Source organism: Callorhinus ursinus, unplaced genomic scaffold, assembly GCF_003265705.2.
Source record: "Callorhinus ursinus isolate GAN/ISIS: 27379988/994484 unplaced genomic scaffold, GSC_fseal_2.0 scaffold5, whole genome shotgun sequence".
NCBI classification, from domain to species: Eukaryota; Metazoa; Chordata; class Mammalia; order Carnivora; family Otariidae; genus Callorhinus; species Callorhinus ursinus.
In genome coordinates, this window is record NW_027397067.1 from 47813892 (window position 1) to 47837652 (window position 23761).

A 23761-nucleotide genomic window follows, 5' to 3' on the forward strand; every position below is an offset into this window, starting at 1 on the left:
GTCTTTTGGGCAAGAACACACATTTTCCTATTTAGTTTGATGTCAGAAAGATCCGAGGAACTAATGCAATGGCTACTATCATGTTTATGGTTGTGATGATCCTAAGTACTTCAATCAGATTATCACAAGAAGAAAGAGCCTCTAGGGCTGCCTGATCACTACCAACTTAAATGCACAATTCTCTCTTGGCCTCCAGGAGAAATGTATTGGAGTTGAGACTCAGTTCTCAACGATATGAAGAAAAAAAAAATTAGAGCTTGCTTAGCATGACCTCAAATATTTTATAACTGTCCTATGTATCTCATTAAAAGCACTGGCCTGTCAGATTTGGAATACAGACTTTTCACTTTCACTTTCTTGTTACATCCAGATAAGCCATGTTGTTCATCTAATACCTAAACCATAGAGACTTACTGGCGATGAAGAAAGTGGGATGAGAAAGAGATGAGTACACTTAAATTTCATTTTACATCAACTTATTTCCCTTCCCTGCAACATCAGGAAAATACAAAATAAGGTTTTGTTCTTACCCACATTTATTTTATTTTTGCCATTTGTTCTTCATTTAAAACTATCTGGTCAAGTAAACATTAGATTAATATTGATGCCTTGTTTACAAATAGCCACAAAAAAGTATAACCAGGGCCTAAGCCATATTATTACCTTGCTTATGAATCTTATCTGGCCCTCATCTGGGGCCATTAGCATATCTTGAAAAATTTCCAAGAACTTCATATACCAGTAGATTTCCCTTCCTGAAAAGCCAATTTCCTAAATATTCAATGAGATGGCTTTTGAGACCCACATCACAAATTAGGAAAGTAATAATGTTCCTATCTTGACAGGAAATCCACTATTGCGGGTGGTGCCGCCCTAATTATACCATAATAGAATTTCAAAAGAATTGTTTCTGAATTTAAAAAAAAAAATCCCATCTACTTGCTGCACAATATCCTCTTCAATTTTCCATACCAAAAGAGTAGGTTTAGAAAGGAAGGAAGGGCACATACATACTGCTTTTTTTTTTTTCGAGGAAGAAAGTCAGGTTTTTACTTCGTGATCATGTCTCCTGTTTGTTTTTTTTTAAAGTAAATTTCTTACACTTAAATAAGGTTTCCATTTAATCAGAGTCACCACAGAATAGATTTTTTAAAAAACGAGAATGTACCATAATTTTCTTGTCAGTAACACACAAATTCATCAAGAGTTAAAGTAGAAATAGATACTTGTGACCAAGGTTTAGTGGCAAATTAATAAGCTAGCATTTGTTATTTGCCAGATAGCAAACATATAAACACACAATAACCTAACTGAGATGCAACATTTTTGCATTCTGAATCATAACTTAATAATAATCACAATTTAAAACCCAGACATTCAAGAGGTTAAAAGGGGAACTCACAATATGCAGTCAGGCAGCACCCCGGATCACAGACCTTCCACGGTATAACGACAGATTTTATCACCAGTGGTTCTATGGCCCTGCAACCGAGATCACTCATAATTAATGAACATTTTACTTGAATATTTGACAGCTCAGTAAGCAGTTTATATAAGGCCGTTACTTTTATTTCTTCTGTAGTTGCCTTTGCAAACAGGAAACAGGAAACACCTAGAAGAACACTGACATATTTCAGCCTAATTGGTCTTTGGCTCAAAGTACCCAGGAGCGAGTCTTGTATTACAGGGGTGATAAGTACAGTCCCCAAAAGAATGGGACTCAGGTCCTAACATTTCACAGTTTAAAATCCTCTGGATAGATGCTACGCAGGCCATTTATTACAGAAAGAAACAGGCCTTCTTAGTAACATTCAGGCCTTATGGCCTTAATCCTGGAAGGACTATAAACCTCAGACTAAACTCATATATATACAATACATATATGTATGAATACATATCATATATAATATACATATATATATATACCTATATAAGCAATGTATTATTTAAAATAACATATATATTTTTTCCAGGAACATATATGGAAACTATCATTCAGGAATCTTTTGGCTACAAATAACAGAAACCCCAACTCAAACTCTCTTATTCAAATAAATAACAAAACAAGGAAATATTTTGGTTCATTGAGCTCGGGAAAAAAATGTCCAGATGCAGGGCTGGTTTTGGAAAAACAGATGTTCACTACATCATTTGATTCTCTGCAATTTCCTTGGCACAGGTATTCTCTGCAGATTGATTTCGACTCCAGGCTGCCTCCCCTTGTTGCAAAAAATGCTCGCTGTAGCAGTTCAAGGCTACATATGTATCTTCCAAGAAGATAGTGTTAGCACTCTGGCAGTCCCAGGTTCTGAGGTCATTCAGATTACCCATCACTGAATCAGTCACTATACTTTGCTGAATCGCTTTAAACTAATCAAGGCTTATCCCTGGAGGTGAGGGTAGGTCATTCAGGATATTGAAAGGAAGGGAAAAGAGATGATAGTGCAGAAAATCAACACATGTCCACCACAGCGTCTGACAATAATCTGAAGATAGGCATTTGAGGATGCATATTCATGAATACACAAGTTCTTGAACTATTTAAAGATCTCAGCAAAAGAATGAGCTGAGGTTCAAGAGATACTGATTACCCAAATCTTTACATTCAGTTGGACTTTCTGTTAACATTGGATTTGCTCTCTGAGAAAATAGGTCAGAATATTTCCACTAGGGGCACCTGGGTTGCTTCAGTCGGTTAAGCCTCTGCCTTCAGCTCAGATCATGATCGCAGGGTTCTGGGATCAAGCCCTGCATTGGGCTCCCTGCTCAGTGGGGAGCCTGCTTCTCCCTCTCCCTCTGCCCCTCCTCCCTACTTGTGTTCTCTCTCTCTTTCTCTCACTCTCAAATAAAGAAATTAATTAAATAAATCTTTTTTAAAAAGAGATGATTTCCACTGTGTTTATGAAATACATTTTATAGTGTATGAAGTGCCCTTGCATTTGATCTTCCATTTTGACATCCAAACAACCCTGCGGGGGGGGGGGGGGGCGGGGCGGTGAGAGGACAGGCATTTCCACTGGAAGCTTAGAGGGTGGGGCAGACACTGCTGGTTACCTACCCAATTCCCAGTCTACTTTTTTTCCTTACGGAACCTTGATTTTGTTCAGGGCAGCAATTTACCCTGTAAAAACTACAGCTGAGGATGGGCAGGTGAAATAGTTTGGGCGCTGGCCATGTAACCTTAAGTAAGTACAGAGGGCTCCTGGAAAAGCTCTTTAAAAGAACTCTCCACTCTCCACACTTTTTGATCTTTGCCCTTCCTCTTCTTCATGCCTGAAACATTGATACACTGCCAGAGATAAAGACATATCTTGCAGTCATGAAGTGACAAGCACAAAGACAAAAGCCACATGCCATGAAGAATCAACTGAAAAAAAGGAGCCACTACACTGGGCCTGGTTTGCCTGCTCCCAGGCTGTTACATGAGGAAAAAGAAAAAGAAAAAAAGGCCTTTATTTGGCTAAGCTACTGTAGAAGGATTCTTGTTACATGCAGCTGAACATACTTTGGATACGAGGCGGTTTCGCAACCACGTAATGACAGATCAAGGCTTAATTCCGGGGCTCCTGACTCCTTGTCCTGCGATATTTCCAATAAACTGCAGTGCTTCTCCAAAAGCAGAATCTGTCCTCCGCATACCATACAAACAGGCATTTTAAATTTATGCTTTCTTTCTCAACAAATAGCTTATTTATATGATCTGAGTCATAGTTCAAATGGTGAGAAGAGATTCATTGCTTTTGTTTTTGGTTTCTTTAGCTTTTTAACATGCGACACTCAAGCACTTGTGCAACTGCTAAGACACGAATGCCTTGGGTACCATAAAGGAAGCCCATCATTTGACCAAAATTTCTTTCAAAGCTGCCTAAGGAAGAATTGGCCATCTTCCCAAATCTTGCCATGGTTGACATTTCTTCCTGGACCTTCTCATTCACTCAGGTATTAAAAAACCAAAGAGGAGTTTTGTTGTCTGGGTCCACACATAAGGAGCTTGGAAATCACCACTCTGTCCCAACAACAGGTAGAATCCAATAACTCTTCTTGGATCTGTAAGAGAGGGAAGGACACAGGGCAAACCACTGCCCCAAGATTGGAAAGAGTAGCAGAGGAAGACAGGGAGTCTTGGCTTCCCTGAGCAGGGACTTACCAGCAGAAAGTGCCATAGGAAGCAGTGTGAATTGTCATTTATGAATTGCTGCAATCTCTGTGGAGACAACTGAAGTGCTAGGGGGACCCAGTCAATAAAAAGGGGGGGCCCTCATGATACTATGAGAATTACTTCCAGGACATCTATCAGATTCCCATAGTCAATATCAGAGAGAAACCTCCTCCAGCTTCCAGAATGCAAAGGGACAAAGGAACCATTTTGAAATATGCCAGAGCACTCTACTCTTAACAAGGCCTGCCCTCAGAGTAAATTGGTTAACTAGAGCTTAACCTGCAGGAGCATTATGAAGATGTAACTGACCTGGGGAAAGGAAATACTGGATCCAGTCTCCTCCAGCCTTCCACTGTGGGAGAAGGGAAATACTCAACTGCAGCCCATGCTAGCCATCCTGAGAAAAGGGGGAGAAAAAAACTAGAACACTGTGAAGGTCTCAGTCCAGAGACACAGGCTCCCTAAAAGACTGAGACCTAATCATAGGATGTGCAGAGCACCTCCTCTCCCTGAAAACCTGACCACCACACTACTAAAGATCTATTTATAGCAGTTCCTATCACCTGATACATCGTGTCTGGCTATCAGGAAAAAATTACAAGGCATACCAAGAGGAAAAAAAATCACAATTTGAAGACAGCAAGCATCAGTACGAGTCAAGGCCGGGAAGATGGAATTAAAAGACAACAGAGCCCTCACAAAGGTTGGAATAATTCACTGAGCCAAATATCAAGGAGGAGCCACACCCAAAGATCAATTCCAGAGGGATTAAGGGCTCAGTTGTGAAAAAGCAAAATGTTAAAACTTGTAGAAGAAAACATGGGAGACCATATTTTGGATCTCCAAATGGGAAAGGAGTTCTCAAGGCACAAAAGTGCTAATCACAGAAGGAAAGACTGATAAAATTGCCGTATTATAATATTAAGATCTTTGTTTATAAAAATGTATAATAGAGCAGAAGACATGCCAACATCTGAGACAAGTTTGCAACAAGTAAAATCAACAAAAGACCAGTATTCAGATTATATAAAGATATGTTACAAATCAGAAAGAAAAAGACAACACAATAAAAAAAATGAGCAACAGATCTGACACATTGTCACAGAGGAGAAAAACAAAAATGGTAAATGTACATATAAAAAGATGAGCAAGCTCATTTGTAATCAGGAAAATGCAAATTAAACTGATGGTGGGCGCAGAAGTTGATAGAAGCACTTGCACACAATTTAACCTTAACTCATGAAGTTGAATGTTTATATGCACTCCAACTGAGTAAACCCACTCTCACATATATTCTCTAGAGAAATTCTTATATATTGGCCCTGGAAAACATGCACAAAATGTTTATAACAGCTTTCTTAAAAACAACAAAAAGCAATATTTAACACAAATGTCCATCAGTCAGTAAGCATTTCAATAAACTGAGCTATATACATACAATGAACTATTAGACAACAAGGACAATCAATAAATCCGAGCTACAGGCAACAACTTGGGTGAACTTTAACGGCATAATGAATGAAAAAAAGCAATTATGAGGTAACTACCTACAGACAGTGACTTTTTTTTTATAAATAAGAGCCAAGAATAGCAAATACAAACAATATTTTTGTTTAGATAAGCCCATATGTGATACATTTTTTTACAGTGACATATCATTTTGTCACATGTGAAGATTTGTGTAACCAGTACTGCAGTCAAGACACAGAACTATTTATCACCACACAGAATTCCATCCTACTCCCATTTTACAGGCACACCCATCCCCTCTGTTCCCATCCCTTATCCCTGGAAACCACTAATCTGTTCTCCATCTTTAGAATTTTGTCATTTCTAGAATGTCAAGAAGTGAAATCATATAATATATGTGACCTTTTGATATTTAGAGGTCATATAATATGTGACCTTTTGATATTGTCCTTTTGATATGTGGCCTTTTGATATTTAGCGGTCATATAATATGTGACCTTTGATTTTTTTTTTTAACTGAGCATAATGTCCTTGAGATCCAAGGCATTGCTTGCACCCACGTGGTTGCCTGTATCAATAGTTTGCTCCCTTTAATGGCTGAATAGTATCTCATGGTTTGGATGTACCATGGTTCGTTTAACCACTCACCTAGTGTCGGGCATGTTGGTTGTTTTTGGGTTTTGGCTTATTGCAAATAAAGCTGGTAGGAAAAACTGTCTATAGGTTTTTGTGTGGATGTAAGTTATTTCTCTGGGATAAATGCCCAGGATAGTGATTGCCGGGTCAGATGATTCAGTTTATGTTTAGTTTTTAAGAAACTACCAAGCTATTTTCCAGAGTGGTGGTACCATTTTAACCACCAGCAATGTATAAGAGATTCAGTTTTGCCACATCTTTGCTAGTATTTGGCATTATCACTATTTATTCCAGGCTGTTCTAATAGATGGGTAGTGGTATCTCATTACGGTATTCCTTTGCATTTCCCTAGTAGCTAGTAATGTTGAACACCTTTTTATGTGCATATCTGCCATCTATATATCCTCTTCAGTGAAATGCTTCTATCTTTTGTCCATTCTCTAATAGAACTGTTTCTTTTTTAACTGTTAAGTTTTGAGTTCTTTATGCAGTTCTTTATGTAGGTATAAGTTCTTTGTCAGGTACCTGTTTTGTAAGCATTTTTTTCTCAGACTATAGCTTGTCTTTTCCCATTTGTTGGTATATCCTTTCAAATTAATGTTTTCATGTTCTTTGGGTAAATATCCAGTAGTGATTACTGGATCATAGGGGAGTTCCATTTTTAACTTTTTGAAGAACCTCCACGCTGTTTTCCACAGTTGCCGCCCCAGTTTGCACTCCCACCAACAAAGCATAAGACGAGTTCCTCCTTCTCCACATCCTTGCTCACACTTGTTTCTTGTGTTTTTGATTTTTTAGCCATTCTGACAGGTGTGAGGGGATATCTCATTGTAGTTTTGATTTGCATTTCCCTGATGATGAGTGATGTTCAAGATCTTTTCACATGTCTGTTGGCCATCTCTTTGTCTCCTTTTCATCTAAATTTTTAGAGTAATCTTATCTATATCTACAAAAATATTTTCTGGAATTTTTTTTTCTTTTCTAAATTTTTAAAAGAATTTCATTAAACCTAAATATCAATTTGGGGAAAACTGACATCTCTACTGTGTTGAATCTTCCAATGTATGAACATAGTATGGCTCTCCATTTATTTAATGTTCTTTGATTTCTTTCATCAGCATTTTGTAGTTTTCAGCATACAAATCCTATACATGTTATGCTAGATTTACGCTTAGGTATTTTATGTTTTCGAGCTATTATAAATGATATTGTATATTTAATTTCAATATCCATGTATACACTGCTGGTATATAGAAATACAATTGATTTTCTATGTTTATTTTACATCCTGCAACTTAGCTGAACTCACTTATTAGTTCTAGTTTTTTGTAGATTCCATTGGATGTTTTTCATGCCATCTGCAAATAGAAGCAATTTTATTTCTTCCTTTTGGATCTATATGCCCTTATTTTCTCTTCTTACTTTATTGTACTGTGTAGAACTTCCAGTAGTATGTTGAATAGGAGTAATGAGAAAGGACATCCTTGTCTTGCTCCTGATATTGTGGGGAAAGGATTCAGTCTCTCACTATTAAGTATGCTGTTAGCTGCAAGTGTTTGATAGATATTCTTAAATCAGTTTTAAGAAGCTCCCTTCTATTCCTATTTTTCTGAGAGGTTTTTTTTTTTAAGCATGAATTACTGAATTTTGTTGAATAATTTTTCTGCTTCGATTAGCATAAGTGTGATTTTTTCTTTAAACTGTTTACATGGTGGATTATACTGATTGATTTTCAAATATTTTTTAAAGATTTATTTTTTTGACAGAGAGTGAGAGAGAGAGCACAAGCAAGGGGAATAGCAGGCAAAGAGAGAGGGAGAAGCAGGCTCTCTGCGGAGCAGGGAGTGCGACATGGGCCTTGCCTTGATGCCAGGACCCCGGGATCATGACCTGGGCCAAAGGCAGATGCTTAACCGACTGAGCCATCCTGGCACCCTGATTTTCAAATGTTGAATAAGCCTTACATCCCTAGAATAAATTCCACCTGGTTAGGGTATATAATTATTTGCATATATTGCTGAATGCTATTTGCTAATATTTTGTTAAGGAATTTTGCATTTATCTTCATGAGAGCCATTAGTCTCTAGTTTTCTTATGTTGTACTGTCTTTTTCTAGTTGTGGTATCAGAGTAGCTTCATAAAATGAATTGGTAAGTGTTCCTCTTCTATTTTCTGGAAGAGACTCATAGGATTGATATAATTCTTCTTTAAATATTTGGTAGAATTTTCCAGTGAAACCGAATGGGTCTGGAATTTTCTGTTTTGGAAGTTTCTGATTGCTAATTAAATTTTCTTAGTTATAAGGCTCTTCAAATTATCTATCTTTAATTGTGTGAGTTGTGGTAGTTGTGCTTTTTGGGAAACTGATCCATTTCATATAAGTCATGAAATTTATATGTGTAGAGTTGAAGTATTCCTTTATTATTCTTTTGATGTCTGCAGTTCTGTAGTGATGGTAAGTCTTTTTGATTCCAGATACTGGTAGTTTGTGTCTTCTCACAAAGAAGTGTGTGTTGGATGCTTATCAGTTTTGTTGATCTTTTCAAAGAATTGGTTTTGGGTTTAATCTATTCTCTCTACTATTTTTCTTTCTTCAATTTTATTGAGTTCTCTTTATTATTACTTCCTTATGCTTGATTTAGGTTCATTTGCTTTTTTTTAAAACATTTTTTTTAAAAATTGTATTTATTTATTTGACAGAGAGAGAGAGCACAAGCAGGTGGTAGCAGGAGAAGGAGAGGGAGAAGCAGCCTCCCTGCTCAGCAGGGAGCCCGATGCGGGACTCTATCCCAGGAACCTGGGATCATGACCTGAGCCGAAGGCAGATGCTTAACGATCTGAGCCATCCAGGCACCCCTCATTTGCTCTTTTTCACAAGTTGTTTTTTAAAACTAGTTTCTGGGGATGGGAATTTTTATTATTAACTTATAAACTATAATTAAGAGACTTTTCCTCTTTTCTAACATATTCAGTGCTATAAAATTCCCTCTCAGAACTACTTTAGCTGAACCTCACAAATTTTGATATGTTGTATTTTCGTTTTCATTTATTTCAATGTACTTTAAAAAAATTCCCTTGTACGACATGGATGGAACCGGAGGGTGTTATACTGAGTGAAATAAGTCAATCAGAGAAAGACATGTATCATATGACCTCACTGATATGAGGAATTCTTAATCTCAGGAAACAAACTGAGGGTTGCTGGAGTGGGGGTGGGGTGGGAGAGATGGGGTGGCTGGGTGATAGACATTGGGGAGGGTACGTGCTATGGTGAGCGCTGTGAATTGTGCAAGACTGTTGAATCACAGATCTGTACCTCTGAAACAAATAATGCAATATATGTTAAGAAAAAAAAAAGAAGAAGAAGAAGATAGCAGGAGGGGAAGAATGAAGGGGGGGAATCGGAGGGGGAGACAAACCATGAGAGATGATAGACTCTGAAAAACACACTGAGGGTTCTAGAGGGGAGGAGGGTGGGGGGATGGGTTAGCCTGGTGATGGGTATTAAAGAGGGCATGTTCTGCGTGGAGCACAGGGTGTTATGCACAAACAATGAATCATGGAACACTACATCAAAAACTAATGATGTAATGTATGGTGATTAACATAACAGTAAAAAATTTTTAAAAAATTCCCTTGTAATTCCTTTTTGACCCACAGATGGTTTTAGAAGTTTGTTGTTTCAGGTCCAAGTGTTTAGAGATGTTCCTGTCATTCTTCCATTTTTGATTTCTAGTTTTATTCCATTATAGTCAGAGAATACACTCTGTATGATTTTGATTCTTTTAAGTTTGTTGAGGTTTGTTTTATGGCTTATGGCCTATCCTGGCGTATATTTTGTGGTGCTTGAAAAGAATGTCTTTTCTGCTGTTGCCGGGTGGATTCTATAAATGTAAATTAGATCTGGTTGACTGATAGTGTTGCTGTGCTCTCTATACTTGCTGGTTTTCTGTCAGTTGTTCTATGAATTGTTAAAAGAAATGTGCTGAGATTTCCAACTCTAATTATGGACTTGTCAATTCCTTCAGATTTATCAGTTTTTGTTTCACATATTTTGCTCTATTGTTTAGTACATATTTAGGATATGCATGCCAAATATTATGTTTGCTGTGTCTTTTTGGTGTATTGACCCTTTTATCATTACATAATGTCCCTCTGTCCTTGATCATTTTCTTTGTTCAGAAGTCTTTATCTGATCTTAATATAGCTGCTCCTGCTTTCTTCTGATTAATGTTTGCATGATATATCTCTTTCTTTTTACTTTCACCCTCCTGTATTGTTGTATTTGACAGTAGTTTCTTATAGACAGCATATAGTTGGGTCATTTTTTTTTTTTTTTAAGTAAACTCTACACCCAATGTGGGGCTTGCACTCATAAGAGTCGCATGCTTTACAAATTAAGTCAGCCAGGTGCCCCTATTTGGATCATTTTTTAAAAATCTATCATGTCAATCTCTGTCTTACAATTTGTATACTTAGGCCATTTACACTTAATGTAATTATTGACATGCTTGGGTTATAATCTGCCATTTTATTTTTTGTTTCCTATGTTCTTCATTTTCTTTCCTTATTTTCATTTTCCAGCCTTATTGTGAATACCTGAACATTTTTTAGAATTCAATTTTTATTTATCTGTAGTTTTTTTAGTATATCTCAACGTATAGCTTTTTAATGGTTGCTCTCGATATTCCCTTAAATATGCATACCTTGTCAGAGTCTATTGTTTTCAATGTTACACCAGTTCAGTTAGAATCCTTACCTCCCTTTACATCCTTTTACTCTTCATTTATAAAATAACTTTCTTAAATATTTCCTCTATGTACATTGAGAGTCACATCAGACAGTGTTATAGTTTTTGCTTCAATCATCTAATTTAGAAAACTTAAAAGAAGGAAATCTTATGTGTTTATCCCTATTTTTACTCTTTGTTTTATTCTTTTCTCCATACTGATGTTCCCTCTTCTATCACTTCCTTTTTGTTTAGAGAAATTCCTTTAGCTATTTTTTTAAGATGAGCCTGCTGGTGACACATTTCTAGGTATTCCTTCAGCTGAAAATGTCTTGATTTCCCCTTCATTTCTGAAGGATGTTTTCACTGTTTGGGGTGACAGTCTTTTCTTATAATATTTGAAAATTTTCTGCCACTTACTTCTGGCCTCCATAGTTTTTGATGGGAAATCCACTGTCATTCTAATTGTTTTCCCTTTACAGATAAGGTCTCATTTCTCTCTTGCTGCTTTAAGATCTTTTCTTTGACTTTATTTTTCAGAAGTCTGACTGAGATGTGTCTTAGTGTGGATTTTGGGGGGTTAATCCTGTTTGGGGTATTTTAATTCACTTCTTGACACTTCTTCTGTTTCTTTTGCCAAATTTGAAAACTTTTAGCAACTGTTTCTTCAAATACTTTTTTAGCCTTGTCCTCCTCTTTCTCTCCTTCCAGGATGCTGATGATACATATGCTATACAATTTTTACATTCCCTTGGGTCCCTAAGGCCCTGTCTTTTTTTTTTTTCCTCCCCCATTTTCAGTCTATTTTCTATATTGTTCAAATTGGGTAATTTCTATTATTTAACATATAAGTTCACTGATTCTTTCCTCTGTTTCTTTCATTCCACTGTTGAGCCCACCCATTAAATATTTTTCACTTCATTTATTATATTTTTCAATTTCTAGGAAGCTGAAAAAGTCAATAAAATTTTTAAAGAACACAAAAATCAAGACAAACATGTTTTTGAAGTTGCAAAAGGAAACAACTCTTTACTGATTCCTACGAAATGAATACATTGATGGATAGACAAGGGGTCCAATGTCCATGCAGATTGATAAGGTCTTGCTTCCATTCAACTGGGGGGGGGGTTCCTCTCCAGAGCAATGTGGCTGTTCTGGACATAACTGACTCCCAGAGACAGGGCAGGCAGTTGAGGCAGGAACAAGTGATGTTTTAGTATTAAGCTGTAACGTACTACGGTGCTATGGTGATACAGAGCTTTCTTCCTTTGGCCTTTTTAATCCTAACTCCACCCCTTCTTATTTTAACCCTTCAGCTCCCTCAGATCCTTTACTCTTTGCATGGATTTTACCTTTTTGTCTTCTCTGGCATCCTTCTTGTTTACCTGGTCTCCAGCCCTTTTTGCGTGAATTATGACATTTTGTGCATGTGTTGATCCCCTGACCCAGCTCCCTGACTGGGGCTCTTGACCTGGCTAAACACCACATACACATTTTCATGGGTTCACTTCACCAATGCTTATGTTGTTCTCCAAAGCTAATGGAATACAGATCTTTCTTTCTTCTTTTCAAGGTGGGGGTGGGCGAGATTGATTTTCAAGGCCCATAGCCTCCTCTCTCTAGAGGAGGTTTCAATGAGATCACCAGATGCTTCTTTACATGCTCCTTTCATCCCAAGCCCAGCACGTGGAGGCAGGAAGAGAAATGGGTGGGAGGACAAATTAACACTGAAAAGCTTGATAAATACTACCAGCAAATACTAAAAATAACTAGGCAGAAGTAGTCTACTTTTAGGAATTTCATTTGTGCCTTTGTGTTGGGGGCGAGGAGGAGGGAGAGAAAGAGGGCTGTGGAAAGGGGGCCGGAAGTGTTAACGTTCTCTGGAGGTGGAGGCACTAGGAGTTTCCCCAGGCAGACACGCACTCCAAACCTACCCCTCCCTGAAATAACTCTTTCTCAGCTTTCTCAGGCTTCCACCGTTCTGCAAATGGCTTCCTCCTTGTGCTGCAAATGGCATGCCTGTTCTTGACAGCGGAGAGGAAAAGCAGCTAAGAGGTTACAGGCTGCTTTGCTCCTCAACTTCACGCTCTCCCAACTGTAGAATAGTCTGGCCATCTTTTGACTTCAGCTCCCAGAGAGTAGAGGGTGGTTGGGATCAGTGCGTGTCACCTGTATATCTCTGAGTCCCTGGTATGCTGGGTGTGACATGGCAAAGATATTAACCCCACGTGACACAGTCCACATGGTGGATATAGGATCTCACAGAGTAGGAACGCCACATGTTCCCCCAAAATGGCTTTGACTGCTGGGTTCTCCTATGGGCCCCTTCTAGGACTGGGGACATGAATAAATGGCCCTGATCCTTTCATGGCCAGAGTCTCTTGGTCTAATAAAATGGAGAAGAGTGAGTCTGTTCAATTCTGTTTCTGTCATTTTCCCTCCCTTGGTGAGCAGTTTGATTATGTTATGAATTGATATGGAACACCAGAGCTGGAGGAAGATATAACATGAGGAAAATAAATGGTTCCCACTCAGATGAATTATATGCACTTTTGGGCTCTGCATCATATCTGTCCCATGCAATTAGCAAACAGGGAGTATCTTGAGCCTGAGTCTGCCCCTCCTGTTCCCCTAATCCCTGCTCCATAACATGTACTCTCAATAGCACAGTCAGACAGCAAAAATAAATAAAAAGCCTTCCTTCTTCTTATCTCCTCCCAAAATCTCCACATCTTTATCTCCCCCTCCTTCTTTCATGACTTGGATGAGGAGGGAGCATCCTCCACGCAAAGGTTAATCCCTCCATTTATGTCCTGATTCTCCCTTCCAGCATCGTCCACAGCTTACCCCATCCCTTAATCCCATCACCCCTCTTACATCTTCGGGATGCCACTACCTTGGGCTCCTCAGAGACTGGAAAACAGCCTTGGTCTCTCTAATCCTGAAAACCTGCCTTCTATTTTGTTTTTCTTTACCATCTCATATCTCCCTTCTGTTCTCCATCACAATTTCTAAAAGAGTGATCTACACGGATTATTTCCATCTCCCTTATTTTATTTACTCCTTAACCCTTTGCAACCAGACCTCCCTCTGCTTTCTCAAAGGTCCCTAATGAGTTTCATGTTGCCTAATGCAATGGCCTTGAAGTTTTTGTTCAGCCCTTTGGAAACCCACTCTACCCTCTGATTTCATGATAATACAATATCCTCGTTCTCCTGGGATCTATCTGCCCACTCCTAAGCTCTTGTACTATCTCCTCCTCTTCTGACCATCCCATAATTATGGGCCATCCCCACAGTCAAAGGTCGCCAGATTTAGCAAATAAAAATACAGAACACTCTGTTAAATTTGAATTTCAAACCAACAATGTATATATTTTTTTAGTATAGGTATGCTAAATATTGCATGGAACATTCTTATACTAAAACATGATTCTTTGTTGATCTGAAATTCCATCTTAACTGAGCATCCTGTATTTTATCTGGCAACTTGACCATAGTTGTTTCTTCAGTGCTCATCTCCTCTCTCCAACTTCCTCCCTTATGATGTTTTTGATGCCCAGGCTTCAGTGATTATCTTTCAACAGATAATTTCTAAACTTCCATCTCCAGTTTAGAGGAGAGAGAGGCCCATAGCCTCCCTCTCTCTCTCTCTCTCTCTCTCTCTCATTCATTCCTCTGTTTTTTCCTGGATATTTTATAGTATATTCAATTTACTTTATATAAAACCAAACTTAGTATTTTTGACCCTAAAACCTACTTCTCTGCTTGGCTTCTCTATTTCTACTAATACCTTCTGCACCCTCCCAGTCACCTCAACTCCAAATCCAGAAGCCTCCCTAATCAAGTGGCTGAATATTGGTTAATTTTACTACTCTCACGAGCACTCTCAGATCTGTCTTTCTTCCCATTCCCATGGATACAACTAGCTAGAGGCCCATGTCATCTCTGAGGACTATAAACCATACAAGGCTACTGAAATCGCCTTTTGATTAGTCCCCCTACTTCTCATCCACCTTCCATCCCTCCACACTCAGTTAACATCCCAACTAAAGCACAGGGATGGATATGCCACTTCCTTGATCAAGGTCGTTTCTACTGGCTCCTGGTTAAAGTTCAAGCTCCCTAGCTAGCATTCAGGGCCTTCCGTAAGTTGATCTTCCTCCTTTTTCTCCCTGTTGTCTCCTGTATGCACTCCAAACCTAAGGCACATCAGAACACAATCTGGAGCTTTCTTATCTCTGCTCACCCTCAAACTTAGAAGGAGACTACTTTGAGGGTGACTCTTACAATTCTTGCACATACAGATGCTCACTAAATGCTTGTTGAATATGTGAAGTCAGTTATCCATATTAACAGAAATGAGGTAATTAAATCCACAAACCATTTATGTGATAATACTAATGAATGCATTTTTCAACAAACCCATCGTTTCCTTCTACCAGTTATGGGCAATATCAAACTCTCATAAACAGCTCATGCCTTGTGATGTCAAGTCACAACTGGACTCTCACAGAGGACCCACAGGGGCATAGATGGACACAGATCTCACCCACTCTTTGCTGCCTCTCTTGATTTACTTTTTGAACTCTGATACCTTCCCCATTTCCCCCAGTTCTTACAAATGAAAGATTGTAATATCCTCTGTAAATGTCCTTGAATTCTCTGTTACATAAATTTCCAAATGACTGGATATTCTAAACTGTTGTTGGGGCGCCCGGGTGGCTCAGTCATTAAGCGTCTGCCTTCGGCTCAGGTCATGATCCCAGGGTCCTGGGATTGAGCCCCGCATCAGGCTCCTTGCTCTGCAGGAAGCCTGCTTCTCCCTCTCCCACTCCCCCTGCTTGTGTTCCCTCTCTTGCTGTGTCTCTCTCTGTCAAATAAATAAATAAAATCTTTAAAAAAAAATAAATAAACTGTTGTCAACCCCACATACTGATCCAAAAACATGTTAGTGCCTTGATAATCTAAATCAGAGGTCCACATCAGGCTAGATCCTAAATATTTTCAGCTTTGCAAACCATATGGTCTCTGTTGCAACTATTCAACTCTGCCACTGTGGCCCCAAGCAGCCACAGATGACACAAAAACAAATGAGCAGGTCTGTGTGCCAATAGAATTTTTCCTACAAAAACAGGCAGTTGGCTTGTGGGTCATTGTTTGCTGACCCCCCAACCTCAATCAAGCCTCTGATGAACCATTTACTTCATGTTTTCTTTCCAAACTATATTTCACTGTGGTAGTCGTTTGATTGGAAAGAAAGCTGGAATTTCATCTGATATAGTCTTTTTTTCCCCCCCCACAAAATTATAGTTAAACCAAACTTGGAACCGCAAAGTGGATGAGGGGAAATACAAAGTGGGGACCTGAAGCCAGCTCTGGAACTTTCTTCCTAGCCCAGTGGACAGCCCCCCAGGGTGGGGACAGGATGAGGCAAGTAGGGGGAGTAGCACACTCTCCTTGGGCATAAATCTTAAAGAGGCACCAAAAAACTCAGTAATCAAAATAAATAATACTTTAATGCAATATTTTTGAAAATAAAAAATATCCACAATGAACAAAGCATCAACACTTTAAGTAAAGACATGATCACTATTACTGATTTTTTCTTTAGTCTTGGGCTCCAAGACGGCTCTGCACAGCACTGTTTCTGATCCTACCTTTATTTAAAATGTTGGTATTTTGTTCACCATGAATTTTTTTTGCATTAATTCTGATTTAAAAAAAATACTGTATTCAACATTATTTATCTTGATAATGGAGTTTGACAATGCCCTCTTTAATTTTGTGCCAAAGTGAGTGCCCTATTCACCTCCCTCCCCACCCCTTAGAACCAAGCCCATGTCACCTTTTGCACTATCAAAGTCCATGCCCATTTCAGAGAATGATGTACATCTCTTTAATGTTACCTTTAAACTAGATTATTCCTCTTGGCTGCTTTGATACCATTGAGTATCCTAAGGAGTCATATCTGGGAAATAGGAAGAAATTAGCACATAAGGGAAGGAAGCTAAAGTATGGAGCACTATCTACTCTGATGAGGAAGGTCTGAAGAAAACAGGGGCATCAGAAACAGAGATGGATACCTATGGGGTGGGGGGTTTAAAGGAGTATAGGGGTGTTAGGAGTCTCTGGAAGGATTGCACCATTAAAAAGCTCAGAAGGGCAAGGCCAACCTTGGCTGGCTTCACCTCTGTCAAGGGTCATTCCTCTTGGGGCTAGGAGCCACTGTGATTATAATCAAAGCAATTGTAATCAAAGCAACTTCTGTTCAAATGCCCTAACCTTTCCAGATTCCATGCTGCAAGAAAGCAAAGGAAAAACTTCCAACTTCCAGTTGTTCCACATGCCACCATGATTTTGTGATCAAGAGGGGCATCACACAAGACACTGCAGAGACCACTCAGATGGGGGCGAATGATCAGACCAAAGTGAGGACAGGATACAGGAGCAGAGGACAGGGGCATGAGACATCAGGACATCATTTCCAACCCAACGCTGGGGAGAAAATGGCAGGCGCTCCATTTTGGAAAGAAATCACATTTCATGTTACTCTAGGCAACTTCCAAGAAGGCATCAGCTACGTGAGAAGTCACACGTGATATTATATCTCTATAACAAGATGCACAATAGGCATCAAGTGTTTAAAATACTTGAATGTACAAAGTTTCACAGTCAGTCACAAGTTCATAAGAACTATGTGCCTCTTTCACTGGGGAGATGTTACACCATGCTGGGATTCCACAGGGTACCATGGCTTCCCCATTCTTCAAAACAGAACAGCTCAAACAATCCTCTGGCAATTTTAACTACAGAGGAATAGAAAACACCCCAGGCAGAGTGTGAGGGACCAATCTTGTAAACAGCAGGATAGCAAGATATAAACAAGAATGGGAAGAAAACATACAGCTTTTTAAAAAATCATTGCTTTTGACAAGGACAAAAAGATGGGAATAAATTTAGTCCCAAATGTCACGGAACAACAAAAGCTCAGAGAAGTGTTAAATCACAAGCCAGGTGGCTGCAGGAATTTGCAAGGATCCATTCCCATCTGCCAACTTGTCCCTTTTGGCACCAGACTGGATTGCACAGACTCCTCTTCCAGTTTCACAAGCTTGGGGATTGTTTTTTGGTTTTGGTTTTTCCTTCCATGCAGCACAACCAGCATTTTCAGGGCTGGTGCAACTTTCCCAAGTCACATCTTTCTTCTTCTCTGACCCCACAAATGAAGTTGCTTTGGAGAACCACATACCACAATATTTCCATCTTTCATTTGACTGAGTCATGTTCTTGCATGCAAGGAAAATATGTTCACATATTTATACTAAATCTTAGTAAATCTTTTATATAATCACTTGTGTTGTTGGAAGATGTAATGCAGCAAAACGCCAGTATCGTCCATTCTTTCAATCATTCTACCAGTAATTAGGCACTGAACACATACTCACAACAGTGGCCTAGGGATAACAGAATGAGTTGGGTCCTGGCTTTGAGGACCACACGGTCCAATGGAAGAGACAGACTCAGAAATCAACAATTTATAGAAGGGGTGAAGCTCCCTTACCCCTCCTCTGTATGGTAACAATGTGCATGGGTTCCACTGATATTTTTTCCATTCCTCAGCAGTAGGCTTCCAAGCCAAATATGCCTCTGTAGGCCAAGTGATCAGAGGATTAAGTACCTATGGCTAAGCAAGCACAGATAGATATTGAACAGCACTCATGTTTTCCTGTGAGGAAAGGAAGTCCTTTCTAGGAAGTTCTCCTCCACCTTCCTCCACCTCCATCAATGCCTTGCTCTGCATACCTGTTCTCAACCTCAGACCTCCAAACGGCCTTGATGGACTTATAATCCTCCTTAGCTCTAGTTATTATTATTGATGGCACCCATGTCCTGCATATTTACTCTGGATGGCCCATAGAGTAGCTTGCTGACGTTCATAAAAACCTCGGGGGAGGCTTTGTTTTTTTTTTTAAGATTCATTTTTAAGTAATCTCTATACCCAATGTGGGGCTCGAACTTACAACCCTGAGATCAAGGGTCACATGCTCTACCAACTGAGCCACCTCTCGGGATGGGCTTTGTTATCCTGGTGTTACAGATGAAAGAAATGAACCACAGAAAAATTTGGGAACTTGCAGGAGGCCACAAAACTAAGTAGAAAAACTGAGATTAGAAGCCAGGACTGTGTGATTAGACAGGTTCTTAAACAGTATGCTAGTCTGCCTGGTAGGCATGTGTAGTCCAGCTCCCTTGCTAGGTTATTCACACCATAAGGACAGAGGTTAGCATTTCCATATTTTTAACAGTCCCTAGGCAGGTGGGACTATGAGCAGACAGAGTAGGCATCCGCTTGTGTGATGTGATTTAAGAGCAGCTGGACAAAGATGGGTTAAAAATATCTCCACTGTTGCCTAGCACAGTGCCTGGAATTTCACCACTGGAGGTGCATTACTTTGGGCCTTGAAGTCCTTCTGGTCTCCAGGGTTGCTTTATTAGAACATGATTGCCCTAAGAGGAGTCATACTCCGCTGAGACCTCAGCAAGGTTCAGGGCCTCGGAGAATGAGTCACAGGAGAGATGCCCAGAAAGGAGCCTGGCAGCTCTGAGAGTGGGTACAGTGGTCCGGAGAGGACAATGGGAGGTTCTGAAGATAGGACTGGACATTTTGTTGGACTGGCCCCACCTTTGTGGCCCCCAGCACAGAGTGAGGCAAATGGAAGGTATATAATTCCTTTGATTTGAGGAAACACTATTTGATCAGGTGTTTAAGAGTTGCAGGCATGGGTCATGGTGGCAGGTGGGCCTCAAGCGCTGAGGACCCTGAGCCTTGTGAGGCATAAAAGATAAGAAGGCAGAATCTTTGCCCTCAAAGAGCTTATAGTCTTTTTGTGGAGGGTAATTATCAATAGCAAACAATGGATGTGTAAGACAACACAGGAATGACCAAGCACGGAATATATGTGTAAGCGGAAACTGGGGAAAAGAAGAGCTCAGTGTGGAAGGAGGCAGTTTCAGCTTCACTAGGGTACATGGGACCCCAAGATCAGTACCAAATAAAGAGACAGATTGAAAGACTCGGTGAAAGCCTAGCTTATGCCAAAAGACGACCAAGTCAGCCACAACCAATTGCTACCTCAGCACTCCCAAACAAGGAAATCCAACTTGGATTTAATCACCATGATGCAAAATTAAGTCCAGCTTTTTAAATGCAAAGAGCTAATGGTTGTTCCAATCATAATAAATAAATCCAGAATTTCAGTAATAGGTGAAAGTATCAGATTTATATATTAAAACAGATGGCAAAGGCAAGACTAAGTCCTTCTAAAACTGAGGGAAAGAGATCTGATGACCACCATGGGCCAACCACCTTGGCAAATCCCAAGACCTTCCACTGAATTCAGCTCTGATAAAGAATGGCTTTATCCTGTGACCTTCCAGCAAAAGCTGAATGCTCTTCTTCTGGGTTTTCACTGAATACTTCCTTCACAAGCAGGAAAGGTTACTTCTATTTACTCTAACTTATTTGGTATTTTTTTTTTAAAAAGATCCCTTTATTTAATTCTCACCAAGAAAACAACCCAAAGGAAGAAAGCAAGTAAGCTTTGACCTTTATATGCTAAATGAGTTATTTTACCAATAGCTACGGGTGACTATGTTCTCACCATTCTGAATAACAACCCTTTGTACACCTTGCCTAAGAGATACCAATAGCTACAGCCCAAGGCTTGTTTGTGAGCCAAGCAGTGAAAAGAAAAAAATATAGGTAGAAAGACTTGAAAAAGAAGTAAAGGTTGAGAGAGGAGGAACCCACAAGAAATCCTTCCTTCTGCGAGTTTCTTAATTGAATTATTGCAATATATACATTTTCTTTTCATTTCAGCTTGGTTGCTAATAAGCCTCATTTCCACAAGTTGCCTGTTTTCTTCAAGGCGGCTGCATATCTGAGACATAAGCAGCAAAAGTCTCTGGCTCAATCAGCTAATAGGTTTGTATTAATCTCTGTGGGGATGCACAGATATGGTGATCACATGATACAAACCCACAATTAGACACAGGGTCTAATAAATGATACATGTGCTTTATTTCCAGATGCAAGCAGCAACTTGGCAAATGTTGTTCCAATGTCGAAATGTTAGGATTTCTGGAACACTTGGTGTTATAAGGAGCAATCAGAAAAAAAAAATTTTTTTTGAGATCCTGAAAATCTGGGTTGGTGATTGCAATACTGGAGCAAAATGACAATACCAGTATTTCTGTATTTAACATTTTATAAGAAAAGGATTCAGAATCCAGAAAAAGAAATCAGCAAAAATGAATATTTAATATATTTAAAATACACAAATTTTAAGCATCACGTAAAATGTAAAAATTACTACCTAAACTATCAACCTATTAATAATTATTAGTAGACTGAATTTAAAAACATAAGTATTAAAAACTACAGTCTCAAAAAAGAAAAAAATTAAGTCATGAAATGTTGAAAATGAGATGATATTATTTAAACTTTTATAATGCGAGTTCTTAAAATGCAGAAATGTTGAAATTTTGTCCAAATTTCTTCACTGCTAATAAAAAGGAAAACACTAGTTAGGAAAATGTGATGTATTTATGAATGACCTCCAAATATATCTTTTTGGCTCCTTCATCTTGAATAATTGGAACTCTCATTTGATAATTTTGAGGAATATTTTTAAACGTTGAAGAGTATTTTTTAAAACATAATTCTGTTGGGGGGCAGGGGGTGGAATGTATTTATTTTCTTCAAGCTGTAGTTTGCTTGAAAACAAGAAGCCAGCATTTCCAGTTTGTTCTCTTCTTCTTTAGTTTGCTCATATATGCCCAGCTGCCCAGATCTGTCTCAAAACTCTGCTGATATAGTGGATATGCTCTAAGGTGATCCCCAACGAGTCAGGCCCTAGTATGATCCTCTCCTCTTGAGGGAAGACACAGCCTGTGACTAGCTTCTAGCCAACAGAATACAACAAAGCCCAAGGGAGAGTCACTCCCTTGATAAGATTACATTACGCAAGTCTCCATCTTAGCAGACTGGAGTAAGAGATTCTCCTGGCTCTGAAGTCATCTTATCATGTTGTGACAGGGCCTGTGAGAGGCAAGCAGCCATATGGGTAGAAATGTTGAGTAACACCTAGGAGATGAGAACACCCAGGTGACAGCCAGCAAGAAAACAGGGGACCCCAGTCCTACAACCTTAACTGAATTCCAACTACAACCACATGAACTTGGAAGAAAAAAAGCTCCCAAAAGGACCATAGCATAGTCAACATCTTGATTATACCCTTATGAGACTCTCGAAGCAGAGGACCCAGGTAAGGTGCATCCAGATTCCTGATCCAAAGAAACTGTGGGATAATAATTATATGTTGTTTTAAGCCACTAAATTTGTGGTAATTTGTTATGCTGCAATGTATAACTAATGCACAAGTCATAATCTACTTTGAGCCCCCCAAAACTGTTAAATCTTGCAAAAAAAGGTTTGTGTTGCCAATTGTTATCTTCTTCCTCCATTTGAGGATAGCAGAAATATAGCAGAGTGCTTTATAGATGTGTACACCTTTATCCAATTCAAAACTTTAATGCGGAATATAATTCTCCATGTATGATTCTCAAAATATAAATTAGTTAAATTCAACATTTTTCAAAATACTGTTATTTTGTACTTGGAAAATGGAGAGTATACCTCCAAACCAGTTTTTTTAATGTGCACACTTCCTTATTTTTTGAAATAAATGTTTTATTTCAAACAGTTTTAGATTTGCAGAATTATTAGTATATGGAGAGTTCTCATATATCCCATACCCAGATTTCATCATTAACATCTTACATTAATATGGGACGTTTTTCCCAATTAATGAACTAACATTGATATATTATTGTTAACTAAACTCTATAGTTTATTCAGATTCCCTTAGTTTTTCTGTTCCTGGATCCCACCCAGGATCCCACATTACAGTGGTCTTATCTCCTTAGGCTTCTCTTGGTTGTGATGGCCAGTATTTATAATGACCTTGATAGTTTCGAGGAACAGTAGTCAGGTATTTTGTAGGATGTACCTATATTGAAATTTGTCTTATGTTTTTCTCGTGACCAGAGTGGGGTAATACGTGTTTTGGGGAAGAGGACCAGAGGTAAAGCATCATTCTTATCACATCCTGTGAAGGATACCTGCTATCAAGATGACATATCACTGCGGATGTTAATCTGGATGACCTGGCTTGAGGTAGTGTTTGTCAGGTTTCTCGATGGTATGTAATTCTCCCCACCCCCACTTTCCTACTGTACTCCTTGGAAGAAAATCACTGTGTGCAGCCCCCATGGGGAGTCATGCTTTACCTCCTGGTAAGCAGAGTATCTACATGGAGTATTTGGAATTCTTCAGCATGGGAGATTTGTCTATTCTCTTCATATACTGATCCAATTATTTATACCTGAATAGATATTTATTTTATGCTTTAGGTTATACCACTACTTTATTTTGTTGCTCGAATTGTTCCAGCTTTGGTGATGGGGAGCACTTTTAGTTGACTCCCGCATCCTTGTGATGCACTTTATGTCACACCATTGTGAGGTGTTTATCGTTTTGTTTTTGTTTTTCATTTTTCTTTTAGCACTACCTTACTTTCTGGCACTATACGATGCTCCAGGCTCATTATGAATATTTCTTGCCCCAGTCCTAAATTAGCCATTGTTCCAAGGAGCCCTGGTTCCTTTTATTGGAAAATAGTATTAAAACCAAGATTTGGGTGG

At 39.0% G+C, this 23761-nt stretch overlaps 1 protein-coding gene across 9 annotated transcripts in view; it reads right to left on the reverse strand.

Annotated features, from left to right (window-relative positions):
• The window catches only part of NCALD (neurocalcin delta), a 371302-nt gene that overhangs the window by 152362 nt on the left and 195179 nt on the right, over positions 1–23761 (reverse strand). For 7 of the 9 annotated variants that reach the window (XM_073893058.1, XM_073893059.1, XM_073893055.1 and 4 more), the window contains one exon: positions 1403–1482. The gene's annotated coding sequence lies outside the window, so the exon portion shown is untranslated. The other 2 variants (XM_025870926.2, XM_073893057.1) reach the window with 2 other exon arrangements.